Source organism: Protopterus annectens, chromosome 2.part1, assembly GCF_019279795.1.
Source record: "Protopterus annectens isolate FY-2018-M chromosome 2.part1, PAN1.0, whole genome shotgun sequence".
NCBI classification, from domain to species: domain Eukaryota; kingdom Metazoa; phylum Chordata; order Ceratodontiformes; family Protopteridae; genus Protopterus; species Protopterus annectens.
Window position 1 is genome coordinate 884,394,083 of NC_056729.1, and position 17,993 is coordinate 884,412,075.

The following is a 17,993-nucleotide window of genomic DNA, read 5'->3' on the forward strand; positions in this document are numbered from 1 at the left end:
GCTGCCAGACATGTCTAATTAAATCACTGCAGTGATGGCGTACCTGCTCATAAGTCCGGTTATGCATGCCTACGTCATTAACCCGATGGACAACATCTTGCCACAGTGCAGTGCGCTCATGCTGGTCCTGGCTGGTTCTGGAGAACAGCAGGATGTGATGTTGTAATAGGGTGGATATAATGATTTCCTCCTCTTCAAGGGGAATACGCAGGGTTGCGATGGTGAGACATGTCCCTGGAAGACAATAAAACAATAATTGTGAGCAAGTCATGTGGCACACAACATTCTAAAGTACAGATATCAATGAAATTCCATATATAGCAACCTATTGGCTGTCAGTAGATACACACTTTTAATACCACACATCAGTGCTCAGCCTACAACTGCCTAACAGTGCCTGGCACGTTCTATATATTAAACCATGTTCTGCACAGCAACAAAGTGAAACCAGTATGTAAGACTATACAACAGCACATGGTACACTGTATGTGACACAATGCACCACCTAGCCACAGGAGGTGTATATGAAGCTAATGCATATAGAAATATGTCATCCATTGAAATGATTGTAGACTACAGTTACATTACTACCAGTACACCACATTACTTGTTGATAGCAAACCCCTAAGTAACATATGTGCACATTCATCAATATAGGTGGCATACTGCTGTACTACACTATACATGTTGCTAGATATGCACTTATATCCTGTAACACACATACAACCAAGGCCATGTTACAGGCATATCCACACACACATCAGACTTACCTACAAGACACAAAGGTATGGCAACCCATTTGAGCTTTACCTGTGTGCCATACAGTACTGTGTGTCAGCACTTACAAAACCTTATGCCTGAGGTATGTAATGTGTGAGGACTACAGGTAACAAACAAAACAGTGTTTCCAAGCAATGTAGATATACACCATACTGTGCTGTTTAGGCCTAAAGCTTCAGGTAGTACTACAGTTCATACGGGATTTGTATTCGCTAGTGTTAACAATCAATAAGCATACATGTACTGCTTTAGCCTACAATGGCACACTCCAGTCAACACCATGGGACTACGTCACACTGTATGCCATACTGCTTTTCCTGCCTAGCAATAGCATACATATCTTTTGCGGGGATCAGAGCTAGAACACTACATACCATGATATAAACAGTTTCCCACTAGGCTATCACACATATACACAACGTTGACACATTCACCTACACATTCACCGTCACACTCAGTCAACCTCACATAGCAATTAAGGCAACATGTACATGCGTGTGTGTATTGGGTCCTAGGTAGCTCATAGGCTATTAGCTGTAGGGCCTATAGAAGCCTAGTCATATGGTACCCTGCCCTTCAGCACCCATGTAATTTAAGTTCATGTGACCCTGTCATGCAGACCCACAGAGGTGATTCCCGGGTTATATTTCCTATCTCACATCCATTCATTATGATTATTCATGATGACTGCTAATGAGGACCTTTCTTTGCTATTGATAGGTAGTTAGTTCCAGAGTATGGTATGTGTCTGAGATGAGAATGTACCACGCCAGCATGTTCTGCTTTTTGATGTTACAAGGTTTAGATCAGTACAGTGTGTAGCATGTAGGGATTTTGATCTGTTTACATGGAGCATGTCCAACACATGTGGGTTTGGCATAGCTTTGTATGTTAGGCAGAGGTTGGCTCTGGGTAGGCGGTATGCGACACAGTGTAGCTGTGGTTTTGGAAGACAGTCTGCATAGGGCATCTGTTTGTGTCTGGTAATACTCTTTGTGGTGTTTGTGCCTGGCATCTACAGTTGCTGTAGATGTCTTCTGAGGTACATACCAGAAGGCCATTGTACTCTATGATGGGTTTAATGACTGATGAGTAGAGTGGAACATTGACCTCTTATTCCATGGATGACATACCTTTTGTGATGACATGGTGACTGTACACAGTTTACATGACTAGTGTGGCACTGTGATTATCAAAAAGGACACTACTGTCCACCTGTGTCCCGTGGTCTCTTATCACACTTTTGGTGTTGAGTAGACTACCACCTATGTGGTAGTTCATGGGTACAGGGTTTTTAACAAAAGGGATGGCAATACATTTACAACATTGAGCTTGAGCGTACATATAAACATCCATTGGTGTACATATAGATTTACATATAGGCACATATACAGTCCACCTCTCATGGTGGGAATATCAATTATGCAAGAGATGGGAGAGATACACTTATGTAATAATTTTGCACAGTCTTGTGCAGAATGCATTGAGGGTATTCCCAGGCCATGTATCTTTAGCAGGCCTCCCTGTCTGGAAGACTAAAAACTTAGCAAATCATATACACAGTGTTTAAACACCACATGTCATATACCAGCACTGTATACTGTCTTATTTGCCACACACTACAACCTACATGAAAATATGCACATAACAACCTTCACCAACATATATATGTCCACCCTTCACAAACAGTTGCAGTATGTACCTTGCTCTATGCACATGTTCAGAAGCTAATACATCTGACACATAATTATCTCTCCATATGTGTGTGCCATACACACACAAGGTCCACACTGTTGGAAGTCCATAGACCTCATGGATAACCTGTTGGGCCTTGCTACAAGATGAACAGTTGGCACATGTGTGCATAACAGTAATATTACAGGGTGTATTTATAGCTGCTAATGCTACATTACTATACTAGCCTGGTACAGCAGTTGCCAATACTAAGCTACACATTATATGACTATCATGCATGTGTTACTCTGTCACATCCAGGTTTATATAGCTGTTTGCACTACTCCCCCAGACAGCCATTATACACAGTACTGTACAGAACATCGATGACATGATCGGATGTTTGACATTAAATGCTGAGCTACATTTGTCACAGTTATGTCCCACTGCACACAGCTACACACTAATTTGTCCATGGCAGTAGTCATGCATGGCATCAATGCATACATACCTACTGCTGTCACATATGCATGTTTCAAAGTATTTACAGTACTCTTCATAAACATCTACTACTTGCCGGTAATCACATATCTGTTACATACCTGTTTGTCACTTTCAGGTCTGTCTGTGTATGTTTTGACAATTTATTTTTTTGGTGTTACTTAAGTAAAGATTGCTTTTACTTAATTTCTTTTGGATATTAATTAAGTTTTTTTTTTACTTAATGAATATATTTGGTTGGTTATTCAGTCAAGTCTTTTTACTTAATTAAACTTTTGTGTTATTAAGTAATAATTATTTTTTACTCCTTCCCAGGTTCAGTGATGCTTTAACATGTGCAATGTAATGATTGCATGTGGGGATAGCAAGTACAGTCTAATTTTATAGGTATCTGCACATGTGCATGTGATGACCTCTGCACCACTTGGTGCCCAGCATTTGGTAAATGCATACAGCCTGCTGTGTGATAATTGCAGTACTCACTGTCATAGCAACCCAATGCTATAAATTACTAAGTTTTGTAGGCGTAGCCCTTTCAGATTTCCAGAGTGGGGCCCATACTTGTTTGCTGTGGACACTGTTGTTGAAGTCAGAAGGTTGGTATAAGTGTTATATCTGAAGTTAGAGGTGTAGACAGTGATGTACATGTTGTACTCAGACCTGACTGTTGCCACTTCCAGTACAGAGCTATCAGTGTAGAGTTTAACTCACCCCTGCAAATGCTTACACAAGATATATGTGAGTATGTACTTTCTTTTCTACTTATGTAATTAACTGCCATACAAGAGAAGTTATTGAGAAGTATTCTTTTGACACATGAACTGTTTGTGGATTGTTATACTCTGCATATTGATGTACTCACTTCTGCAGGGTTTGTGTATTTTTATTGTTGACATTAGCACAGGATTCTCAGGTAAACTGGACAATTCCACTACTGAGTATGCCTACCTACATCCTTGGTTGACCCTAAAAACACACGTATATTTAAAATTTGGGGGGTGATGCAGACATACAGAGAGCATTACGTCTTATTGTGTAAGTGTTATCTTAATGGACTTAAACGATTGGTGTGTATCTGTTAGTTTATCAAGGCAGGTGGTCTGTCTGCATAGTTCCCAAATGTGAACCTATCCAGATGGTAGCCAGATGTTGGCCTATTATTCTTTGTCTCTGCAACCCACAGGTGTTTTCAGCACTGGTACAATGGCATTGTTACAGTCAGTTGCTACCAGTACATGGCTACATCCTTTGGTATTTCTGTGTTGTACTCCTACATAAGGGTATGCTCGTGGAAGTCCTTACAAAGCTATTTTCAGAGTGTGTAACAGCAGATAAGCTGATATGCCTGTGTGTTTGTGCCTCTGCCAGGCCTATGAAACACTTAGATACATATTTGCTTGGATTCAGTGATAGGTAGTTAAAAGCGAGGTACACCTTCCAACTAATAGAGACAGTAAGTGTAGACTTGAGTGAAGCAGTGCATATGGATTAGTACTCCTTTTATGAAGTACAAGCGGTGTCTACTGTTAATATTATGATTATTCATTGTGTAATACACCACCTCTCTAACTAACGTCAGTACTTTTCAGAGGGATTCAGAGGGACAGAGCTAAAATATGTTTCACCATCAGGGACATCCCTGAAAAGTAGTCACATTTAGGAAGTATGGCCTCTTCCCTAATCAGATATGCCAGTGTCTGTCCTGCTATGATACTGTGTGGGGGTTGTAAAGTGCCTCTATAACATTATTTGCTGCTAGAATGGCTGCTTCTCTTATCACAGTCGTGTAATGCAATTCCATAACAATTGCTGGTAAAGATCCACAGAACAAGCTTTGTGTTATGACCTTCCTATTTTTCCTTTACATTCACTCATTGAATTGCATGATATATTTATTTTACCACCAAGTTATTGTATATCTGCTGTGGCTTAGTGATACTTCATGCAGTCAAGTGCCTCCAAGGTCTGGAGTTCGAGACTGACAGAGGTGCTTTATTTTGCTGCTGAGCAGAACAAGGGCCCTGACATACAGAGTGATTAAGGCACTTTTAAGCAGTTGTAAGTGGGTTTGTGTGGGTTTGCACAATGCTTAGCGATGCTAAGCTTAGCGCACACATGCGCACACTCGCTCAAACCCACTAACTACTGCTTAAAAGTGCTTACTCCCGCTAACCCCCACGCTAATTTCTTTGAAAGAAAAGAAAATGGGGAGATAGGAAAGTGGTGAAAAAGGGGGCACAAAGAGGGAAAGACAGTGGGGAAACCAGCTCGGGATGTGCAGGATGGGTGTAGGGAAGGTCCATAACTGCCCATTTCTTTAACAGCAATAGCTGTGCATATGTTACAAATTTGGAGTGAAACTTGAAACCTTCCACCCCTGAGAGAGGGATGAGGACAATAAAGTATGTTGTACTGCCAATTCTAATTATCAGTTTACATGTCCAGCAGACATGTGCGAAATGGGCAGCTATATATGGGGCATCATTTTTTTGTGGGAACAGATTGCCCTTTTTTTTTTTTCAGGCGAGAGTGGAATGTGAGGTAGAGGTAGTAGGTATATTTGGGGAGGTAGGTTGGGGAGGTAAACGGACAAGACAAACAAGACACATACAGGGGCGGAGTATGACACATGGGGTGGGTGAACACAATTGACGGGGACAGATGTTTTGAAATCACAAGCCCATGAGCCCACAGATGGTAACAATGGGACTGAGATCCCCACCCATGGGCAGTCACCACTGCACCTTCACAGCCCCGAGGGTGGCTGTGTGGGGAGCTGCGTAGGAGGGGCAGGCTTACCCATGAGTTGCGTCACTCTCGCCTTGAGCTGGCGTAGGGGATCAGCGACTAAATACTGGATCTCCCTACACACCACAACCCAGACCCTTTGGAGGGTGACAGGTGGCCCTTCTCTGCCCACGCTTGCAGGGGGGGGGTCAAGCCCCATCCCCTGCAGTGCTTTCACCAGAAGGTGGCACAGGACCAACGGAGGAGGGTAGCCCGGGCTGGGCACCGGACCTGCTGGTGCCAGGTGCAATCGCCAGCTGAGGAGGGACAGGTGGGTCCATTGGGACCAGCCTTCCCATACGTTCTGTGATTAGGTGTGTTTAATTACAACATAGACAACAACATTCCAAATTAGTTGTAACAGCATGCAGTAATATTCCCATTAACCCAACAACCAGGGTTCCAACAGTTGAACAGCAAACATAACACATGCATATAGTGAATGACAGTGGACATTACAACAGAATGCAGGGATGATTGATGGCAACAGGCCACCAAGATTGTGGTGCTTGAACAGGACACATGCATCAAAGTAAATGCAGATATTTATAGAACAATAGGACATATGTCCCAACAAATGTTTTGAGATTAGACATACCAATTGAGGTGTGGAATTGCATTGTTTATGCACATACAGTAGGGTGTAAAAAGAAACCTCCATTAACATCTTATAAGTACTTTTACTCTACACTACATTCCTATTGACTGCAGGTGTATATCCCCTACATGTATCATTACACTAGGTAACATGCATTAGGTTGTGTAATGGGTTTGGCTAGTTCATTATATATACCTGACCTATATCTCACATACTAACTGTCCAGAATGCAGATGTTACTGCTACATAGTTATATTTTTTATTTATATTTATGTATCTACATATCTGGATGCGTTCCTGTGACATTTTCTGTTAAATGTCTACAGAACCCTGCATTTCATGTAACACACTCACATAACCATATAGCCATACTGGAGGCTAACCATATAGCCATACTGGAGGCTAAGCTCTCTCAACTCAGTACTGGCGAAACCAGTCAGAAGGAGAAGGAAACTACACTCACTACAATTCCAGTCTCACATAGACCTACCACGACAGCAAACCAAACACATAAACACACAAAAACATACTCGGAGGCTCTAAATAAAAATCTGCCTAAGCAGCAGAGACCTCCAAAGCAGACACCCAAGCAACCGCTACCCCAAAACAAAACACGTGCAACACATAGCTCACAAAGCCAGTGTGCTGAACAGTCACAGCCCTTAAGGCTAAACAACACACCTGATACACTTGTAATAGGTGAATCTATCGTCAGACACACTGACGTCCCGCTCACCAGACTGAACAAGGAGAAGGTCATGGTGAGCTGCCTGTCGGCTAGGATCGCCACATAACACAAGCACTCAGGTCACTCCAAGGCAAGTACAAATATGACTCAGTCATTGTCCATGCTGGTATGAATGACCTGAGACGTACCTCCCTGGACTACATGAAAAGAGACATAGAGGAGCTCTCTGAGCATGTAGCCCAGGCCGGTATGACCCTGACCTTGAGTAGCATCTTACCCTCACCAAGAATGATGCCACAATATGAAGACAAGATGATCAATTTCAACAATTGGCTTAAGTATTGCTGTCATTCAAGGGGATCCAATGCCTGTCAGCCTGGGATGACATGCTCGACAAGCCACGATGCTTCGCTAGGGACATCTTACACCTGTCACCCCTGGGCTTTTGGATATTGGCAAAGGCTCTTGCTACCCCCATAGTGCCTTTTTTAGGCAAGGCTCAAAAGACAAACCCACCTCCATAGGTATCACAAGGGATAAGAAACTAAGAGTCATGCTACTCAATGTCAGAAGTCTAAACCTCAAGATGCACGCACTCGAAACTCTCATTAGCATGGAGAACATCGATATCTGTGCAGTAACAGAAACCTGGTTCAAGGCTCCTGAGAGCACCCCAGCACTACCAGGTTATACCTCATACCATGCTTTTCGGCCCCAAAACTTGGACCATACCACAAAAGGAGGTGGAGTATCAATATTCGTCAAAGATACCCACACCTCCAGGTTGGTGGCACAGCACGAAGCATCAGAGACTATCCATGTGCAACTAACAGTGGGTAAAACTGCCTTCCAGTTTATAGCCTGCTACAGACCACCCTCCCAAACCCAGGAACCCCACTCGGCTTTCCTAAGAACACAGGAAAATATGAAGGTCTCTCCAAACACCATTATATTGGGCGACTTCAACTACCCAAACATAGACTGGGAGCATTACTCTAGCTCCAACACCCTAGCCCAAAGGTTCCTAGAATTTATAAACTCAAATGCTATGGAACAACTTGTTACCACTCCCATAAGAGGGGAAAACATACTGGACCTGATCATCACCAACATGGGGACTCTATGCTCCAGACCAGAAGTGTATCCCTCACTGGTAAGATCAGACCATAAACTAATCTCACTGGATATTAACATCCCGACTCCACCCCCTGCCCTGAAAACCACAGTGAAAAACTTCTCTAAAGCAAATTTCACACTCCTCAAAACCAAGGTGGAATCCTTCAAAGCCCCTGGGCCTGTGGAAAATACAGCCCAGACTGCAGAATCCTTTATAAATGCATTCTATGAACACCTTCAGGAATGCATGGATCATGCAATCCCAAATAAAATCAAGACCCAATCCTCCAAAGGCAGACGTCCTGTCTGGTGGACTCCAGCCATAAACAAACTATACAATAGAAGGAGGAAGCTACTACATGATAGAGCAAAATCCCAAAAAGGGACGGCATCTCTGATCAGTATTAGCAAAAAACTACGGGCACTCATAAAATCGTCTAAGGCCAGCTTTGAGAGAAAATTGCACAGGACACTAAGGATAATCACAAGGCTTTCTTTAGTTATGTTAGGAACCTGGGTGGGAATTCCCAGATATGCTCAGAATTAGTCCAAAATGACAAAAAATACACCAAACCCACAGACATTGCCAACATCCTAGCTGAGAGGTTCAGCACAAACTTCTCCCCCCCCCACCAAAAGGGCAAATATTTATCCCAGCAGAGTGCTGCCCCCCTGACATCTCAGATGCTCAGGTAAGAGCTGCCCTCTCCAAAGCAAAAAACACAGCATCAATGGGACCAGACGGTGTCCCGGGCTGCATCCTACATGAACTCCAAGAAGAGCAAAACCCAAACATAAAACTACTGTTCAATCTCAGCCTTACTACAGGATATGTACCCAAAGAATGGCGTACAGCAACAGTGGTCCCTCTCCACAAACGTGATGCCTCAACGGATCCTGGAAACTATCGCCCCATAAGCCTGACTAGCTTGGTCTGCAAAGCTATGGAAAGGATCATCATGGACCTCATAAATAAAGATATTGGGGACCTACAGACACTGGATCCTACCCAGCTCGGCTTTGTTAAGGGCAGATCCTGCCTCTTAAACCTGGTTGATTTCTTTGAAACAGTCACCAAGGCCATTGATGAGGGGAAGGTGGTCCACACAGCCTACCTGGACCTCGCAAAAGCCTTCGATACAATACCCCACTCGGGCATTATAGATAAGCTCACCAGCTTAAATATAAACCCCTATGTCACTAGATGGGTTGCAAACTGGCTCAAGGACAGAACCCACATGGTTAGAATTGCTGGAGCCATGTCAGACTCCAAACCAGTTACAAGTGGCGTCCCACAAGGCTCAGTCCTGGGACCTCTCTTGTTTGGTATATATTTCTCGGAGGTACAGGCCAACATGGAAGGACTGTGGCTGACTAAGTTCGCAGACGACTGCAAACTGGGTGCCATAATCGACTCTCCAGTCGACACAAGCATCCTCCAAAAGGACCTCATAGAAACAGACAACTGGTGCCAGAGCCATGGCCTCAAGCTAAACTCCAAAAAGTGTATAGTCATCCCCTTTGGCAAAAACAAAGTGCCCACAAATTACCACATAGGTGGTAATCCATTAAGTACAGAAGAAGTAATTAGGGACCTGGGGACCCAAGTTGATAGCAATCTCTCATTTGATAACCATGTGGCCAAAGTGGTTAGAAAACATTTTATATAGCCCACCTAATCATGAAGGGATTCACATCTAGATCAGGGGAGGTCATTGTGCCTCTTTACTCATCCCTCATCAGGCCCATAATTGAGCACAATGCCCCTTTTGGGATGTACCTTACCAGACCCCTGCAGCAACTGGAAAGACCCCAAAAGTACCTCATCAAGAGGATCATAGGGCTCAAACAGATGCCATATGCTGCCTGGTTAAAGAAACTCCAGCTCTACTCAGTGGCATACCGCCTGCTCAGAGGCAATCTATGCCTGATGTATAAAGCCATGTCCATTAATTCCGGGAATTAATGGACATGCTGCACCTCAGAAAATCCAAATCCCATCGAGCTAAGCGCTCAAGAGACTTGAACCTCAGCACTGAAATAAATAGGACATGCTGGAGGGACAGATTCATAACCCAGAGGCTCCCTTCACTCTGGAATAAAATCCCAGTCCAGGTTAGGCAGAGTCCCTCATTGACTCTCTTCAAGAGGAATCTTGATGAGTGGATGGGAGATCATAGGTTTACCCCGGGTATCACTTCTGTGTCACTGTTAGACAGAGGCACAGTATACTAACCTCGAAAAAGGGCATAGTAAAATTAATTTAAAATGGGTGGCGATAGGCTTATAAATGCCCTAGGGCAGATAGCCTAGTATGAACCTATGAACCTATGAACCTATTTCTGGGGAACACATTGACAAGCTACTCATGTGCCAGATTTACCTATGCATGCCAGCCATTTACCGATTGTTGAGGACTGTATATATGCTTCACAGCTACTGCTGCTTCCTTCATCCACTTTATATGAGACTGCCCAACTGTGGGTTGACAGCACTTAATACAACAGTACTATTTATCTAATGCAAGGGTACAACAACATTTCAAAGTAAGTGACACAGACACACTCCAAGTATTATACCTTTATTAATTACATTACACATTTTTCTACAGGCTCTCACCTTTATTTGATATTACAGTGCATACGGAAGACTTATTCAAGACATATTATACCTTTATTAAAAGGTTACAACACTCTTTTTCAGGCTCGCTCACTTATTTTATATGACAGTACATGCAGAGTTATTATTCTAGACTTATTTTACCTTTATTAATGGGTTACTACACTCTATTTCTGGCTCTCTGACTTATTTTATATAACAGTAAATGCAGATAAATTATTCAGGGCATTTTATGGCTGTATTATTGGGCTACAACACTTTTTTCAGGCTCTCTCACATATTTTATATAACAATACATGCAGAATAATTACTAACCTGCCTGATGGTGCAGCCTTAGCAGCCTATCTGTACAGGCTTGCTGATTCGCAGCACGGATACCTGCAGCTGTGAAGTAAATGAAGGGATATTGAGACATACCTATCCATTATATAGACTATATTAGCATGTCTTACATACTGCATTCCATGGCTACCTACTCAGTAGTGGGGCATCTTGCATGTGATGGGCCTCCTGGATCCATTGGTTCAGTAGGTCCTGCTTCCCTCTCTTCAGGTCTGCATGGTGTTGACAGACCTGCTCACCAGTCTGAGGGATGCCTGTGGCACTGGTGAGATCATGAGTTAACCGGTTCCAAGCCTCTGCTTTGTACTCCGTCCCTTGGAACTGGCCCTGCAGGAGTCTAGACTCATGACGGTGGACAAGGAGCCAAACCATGTATTTTGACTCCTTGATGCCCCAGTGTTGCGCTCAAAAGTGAGTACCCTCTCCAGCACCAGACATTCTAACTGCAGATGGGAGCTACAATCAGTTATGGTGAGTATTCCCGTCTATGGAGCTTAAATATGCCGCATTTCCTACACTTTTTTGTGATTGGCCATTTTTGAAAATTCTCGGCTGACTGCAGACCTGCTTAGCAATGGTTAATCTACCATTTATAAGTATATGTATGTTAACAGTGGATGCTTATCCTAAACTGTCATGGCTCACTGGTTCAGTGCTTTGATTATGGTGTACAGTGTCCCGGGTTCGAACCTTATCATTGCTTTTTATTTTACTACTGTCCAGACAGGCTAGGGGGTGTAGCTGTGTTTAGGCAACTTTGCTCTACATTGCTCCACGTTGCCCCACGTTGCCCTACGGTGCACTGGTTAGCACGGTGCGCAGCTCCACACAAACTTATTGTGCTGGGTAAAGCACTGCTTAGCTATGGGCAACTATATTGTGCTGGGTAAAGCGCTGCTTAGCTACGGGCATTTATATGTCAAGATCCTTCTTACATTTATATATATACATTTTGTTCACTGATACATAGGCCATTTCAATGCTTTTTAGTAAAATTTTATTCATATATGTCAGGAATTATTTAATATACTAATTTAAAACATAAAATAGAAAGGGGAGTGGTGGGACTCAAACCGTGAACGCCTCCTCTTTGTGTGAAGGTTCTACCACTATGCTATTGCTAATTGGATTAATTTGCATAAACATTTCTTATTATGCTCTTCAATGTCGACATTGCTAACTGCAGCTAAGCTATGGGCACACCCCGCGCAAACATGCACAAATACAGGCAGCTATATCGGGAATTATAAAAAAATAAATAAAAGTTTTACATTTTATAACTCTACTGGGGTTTTACAATGTGAGGGAGTGTAGTGTTGGGTATGTAGACATTTGAGCAGACTCGCTCATGTGTGCTGACATTTCACAATTCAGACACTTGCAGGGGCGTGGACCTTTGGACTGCTCAGCAGTTAGACACGCCCCCTGCCTTCCTGCACGGTCCGTGTTAGACTTGGAGTGGAGTCAGCGTGCCCTCATGAAAATGCATGGCACACTGACGTCATACCGTTCAACTGCAGTTTCCAAGTAAGACTTATTTAGCCTTACACGGAGGATTAGTGAATCCCGGCCATAGTGTTTCTAATGAGTAATATTACTGTTAGATGTTATGAAATTCAGTGTTATGGGTTTTAGATGTTCTGGTCTCAATGTTATGAAGTTAGATGTTATGGGTTTTAGATGTTTTGAAGGGACCCATATATATATATATATATATATATATATATATATATATATATATATACACACAAATATATATATATATATATATATATATATATATATATATATATATATATATAGATATATTGCATGTAAATTGATTTGAGAGCTTTTAATTTTTTAACTGCAAGACACTCCATCAAAAATCTAGCAACTGAAAGAATGAAAGGACTTGAATGCATTATATAAGCTCTCAAATAAATTAATGTGTTTAAAGAAATTATTTACCCACTTCTTAGTTAATGCAGCTGATTATAGCTATGAGGTGTGTCTGTGTCGATCATTGCCATATGAATTTCTCTCATTTTGCTACTTTACTTTTGTACTTTTCAGTGTTCTGAAAAATGCATATTGATACAAAACTGTTGTAAATTGACTATGCAAAATGTCCCTGATAACTCATGACAATCTTGCATTTATTGTTCAGAAATGTGCATTAATGCAAAACAGTTGTACAGAAGGAATGCTTGATTTTTTTCCCCATGATGCCCCTCATCTTGTTTGTTTACAGTATAGTTTTTATCATGCAGAAAATGTACACGAATGCAAAATCTGTACTTTGTGAAGAAGCAAGATTTAGTGACCTGTTTTGTTGTCTTATTGTCTTTACTAGGCAGTTTATATGCATTTTCTTGGACGTCGCAATGCACATGTTAGGAATATCTGCTGACCCCTGTAAGTGGAAGTATGATTCCTTTTTATTGCAGGTTATCAGTACAGATCAGTGTACAGGTTAGGAATATTTGTTAATTCACTTATATTGGCCAGAAAGTATGAAAGTGAGAGCTCTTTTTTTTCTTGCCAAATTATGACTGTGCTATATTAATGTTTCTGTTAATGCAACTCACACAGATAATAATAGCTTTTTTTATAGCAGCAAAGGAAATCTTGCATAATACTGCAAAAGTTGTCACTGTTACTTATTGTCTAATATGGATTTTTGGTAATAAAATATGCCTGCATGCAGGACTGTCTTGGGTACTGCCCATTGGAAGTCATTGTGGAGCAGAGATTCACATGCCCAATCACCACCGAGGTCAGGAATAGCTCCCTGGACAATTGGGTTACCTGGTAAATGAGAAAATGGGAATTATTTTCCAGACATATGAATATATGGCTCATGCTTTTACTTAAATTAATAACTTGAACCAGAAGATGTTTTACATATATTCCATGGTATCAAATGAAAGCTTACGTAATGCTGAAAAAGTTGTCAGTGGTGCCTATTGTCTGTCTGCTACTGATCTGCATATTGACATAAGTTTGTCAGGAACTGTCCACCAGAGACAATTGCAAAACAGTATTTCATATGCACAGTCATCCTAAACACAGTTCGAGGTCAGAAAAGGGTCCTTAGACAGGTGGGGTCATCTGTAGCAGAGAAAATCTAGGTTATTTTTCCAAGAAATTTTACGCATGCATGTCATGCTAATAATTGTAGTAATAACATGGGTTTATATGGTACTCCATGGTATCAAATGAAGGAATACATAATGATGAAAAACTCTGCACTGATAGTTGGCATCCAAGTAGCACTTCTTTGCAGATATTTATATTTATTTACCCACTAAATATCAAATATGTATACCATTCATATTTAAGCAAATATCACAAAAATGGAGTGACATCTACAAAACTGCTTTGCAATAAAATGAAATGCACATCTTCACAAACAAAAGTCAGACTGGTAGTTATAATCAATCTGCTATAGTTATAGAGATATTACTACTTGACTATGTAATTATAATAATTAATTTTACATAATTTTGAATTACTTGCTCAATATTAAATAACATACTGGCTGACATATTAATATTGCCACTGTGAAGAGGACATTGTGCTGAATAACTTTCAAATTTTAACTTTTCTGTAACATTTATAGGTTTTTGAAATATACACATTTGCTTGCAGGTTGGAAAATTTGAGAATGAGTGTTGGTGTTGACAGAAAATCTCTTGCCATCTGTAGGAAATAAGTATGATCTTCTTGCCTCTAATTTGCTTACCAGCTCTTTCTTTCACACACACACACACACACACACACACACACACACACACACACACACACACACACACACACACGCACACACACGCACACACACACACACACACGCACACGCACACACGCACACACGCACACACACACACACACACGCACACACAGACACACACACACACACAGATGCACAAACACACACACACACACACACACACACACACACACACACACACACACACAGACACACATACACTTACATAACTGCATAACTGTTTCCCTTTTTTTTTGCACTTCGTTAAATACAGTATTTTAGCCTCCACTTAGGGAGGGAAGTATAAAATGACAAGATTGTCTAACTGCTGCTGCAGTTACGTTTGCAATTTGAGTTATTGCTTATTTATTAATTGTTGTATTCTTTTTTAAAATATTTTTTCTATTTTGCATTTGAAAGCCCTATTTAGCAGGTGTAACAAATGGTGGTTGTTTGCTTTTGTCACTCTCTCTTCTGCAGTACATCTTATGTGTTGTACTCAGACAAGCAAGTACATTAGTTTTGCAAATGTCTATAAAGGAAATATGCAAATTACATAACAAAAAACAAATAAAAACAGGGAAGACTACATTTAATTTGATAGCATGTGTTAAAAGAGACCTAATAATAAACTACTAGCTTTGTCTAACATTTTTAACATTTTTTTGGCCTCCACTCTTCTTGCAACTTGCCATGAACTGCACACAAGATTCTTTCCTCATTCAACATGTCTACTGAACCCAACAGGCTTCCCATGGACTTTCATTTACCCATGTCTGGTGCCTGTGAGGAGACTGATGCACCATAGTACAGTTTTATATATACTGCTGAGAAGGACCTTTTGTTATGATTTGGGATCCTCTCCCCTCTTCACATACACATGAACAGTCCAGGAATGCAATGCAGTGCATGTGTTGGCATATCATCTCATCTCTGCATTGAATAAGCCAGCACTCTGTCTACCCTGAAGACAATGACCCCCCATGCTTCCTCTTACTTCCACTGGAGATGGACTACAAGGTGGACTTATGTGTGCACCTTCCCTCTTTAAATAGGCAATCCCACCCTCCTTGCCAGTCCCTGAATTGTCTGAGATAGCCTGGACCACAGTCAGTGAGCTTTGCCTTTCTTTACTGTAAGAAGATTTTTTTTTTTTTTAAGCAGGAAATGAGTATATCCATGATTTCTCATTAAAAGGAATTCCTTATCATGAAAACAATAAACAGTGGTGCAAAAAATCACATATAATTTAAAGATGATGAAATGCATTGATACAGAAGTTATCATTTGGAGGATTTGTGAAAAACATGCATGTTATATTGCTCCATAAGACAATTTGTACTATAAATAAATTATAATTGCAATTACATTGTTACAATACATGGCTTCTGACATAAAATTTCTGAGTACTTTTTATTAAATCTTGGATATTGAAATACAAATACCAGATATGATAATACCACCACTAGAAACTATTTTGAAACTCATACTATTTATAATAGTCTACAATAACAAGATATCTGTTTCTAAGTAAAGTGAGAACAAATATAGCTTGGAAATGAAATCAACAGAATGTTCACATTGTTTATGACAGTTTTCAATAAATGCATAACAAATGAACTTACTTCTGGGAGTTACAAACAAAATGAAAAAGAAAAAATCCTTCTAAATATTTCCCTTTTGGCTTCCCGTGGTGACTTCATTATGGGCTGCCTAAGCTTGCCTAAGAGAATGTTTAATGCAGCAGGGTACATTATCGTGTCAGCATGTTCTCCCCGGTATCATTCATTTCAGGCTTTTATCTCAGTGGGAGCAATAAAAATGGCAGACAACAATGCTTTAGGAACATAAAGGAAATGTAATAAACATTTTTATAACTGTACTAAAAGTTGTATGAGCATCACCAGCTGGAACAACAGTGTTGCTTCAGCAGCGTTTTATCACCTAATGATACACCACTGACTAATAATTCTGGTGGGGGGGGGGGCAGGATGCTGCCAGTTTTCAAGATCAAGATATCAGATCAAGCAATTGCAGCCCTTTTTAAATATAATACTTAATATGGTACAGAAAGTGACATAGAAATGAAGATACCAGATCAAGCAATTGCAACCCTTTTTAATATATAAAAAACAGAATAACTAGTAGCCTTAAAACTCCATTGATGAGCTCAGTCACAATAATTTCCAAAAATCATGAAGCTCAGGTAGTGTTCCAAAGCAACAAGCCTTTACTCGTCATAGACGAGCAATTTTCAGTAACAAAAAAATCAGAAATACTTTTCAATGTTAAACATATCGGCTTTTATACACTTAGAAGTAGGTGTGGAAAATATATGTATTGCTTAATTTTAAACCACCCTATTCCAGGCAAACAATATAAACAGGGTTGTAAAAGTGCATTTAATAACAGCAAGTACCCAACCCCCATTCACTACTACTGATTAGATCAAATTAAATCCTAGTTACGGAATACACTATCTATTTGCAACCCACCTTCCAAAATCAGGTATTAAGAAAAGCATAACATACATATAAATAGACTGACTTTTAATTAAAATCACATTTGGTTAACTAATACAATAAAGCCTTCATTGGGTCTGTGACAAAAACTAAAATCACATACATAGGCAGATAAATAAAAAGAGCTAACTAGATAGCTGCAAGAAAAAAAACACACAAAGCTATCTGAGCATAGACATTATCTAATTAGAGCACTATACATATATATTTGTGCAATGCTATCTAATAAGCATTCATACATATGTATTAATGTGCATAAAAACTAAGTTATTTACAAATCAGAAAAATGTCAATGCAATGCAGTTGAGAGAAAAAAACACCTGTCATGACAGTTTTCATGTTTACAAAAAAATGTTTATACAATGAAAACCAGTAGAAAAAACATACAAAAATACAGAAAACAGTGGATGAAGTAAACTAGTAATGTATAAAGGTGTGCAGGTATGTGCATGAGAATGCATGAGTGTGCACCAGTGGGGGAATTATGTCAAACCTTTATGGTAACAGCAGCATGAAAAAATGTGTGTTTTGAATCAACCATTAAAATCTCTTGTGTGATGTTAAAGTAACTAAACACACACAAACACACACACACACACACACACACACACACAC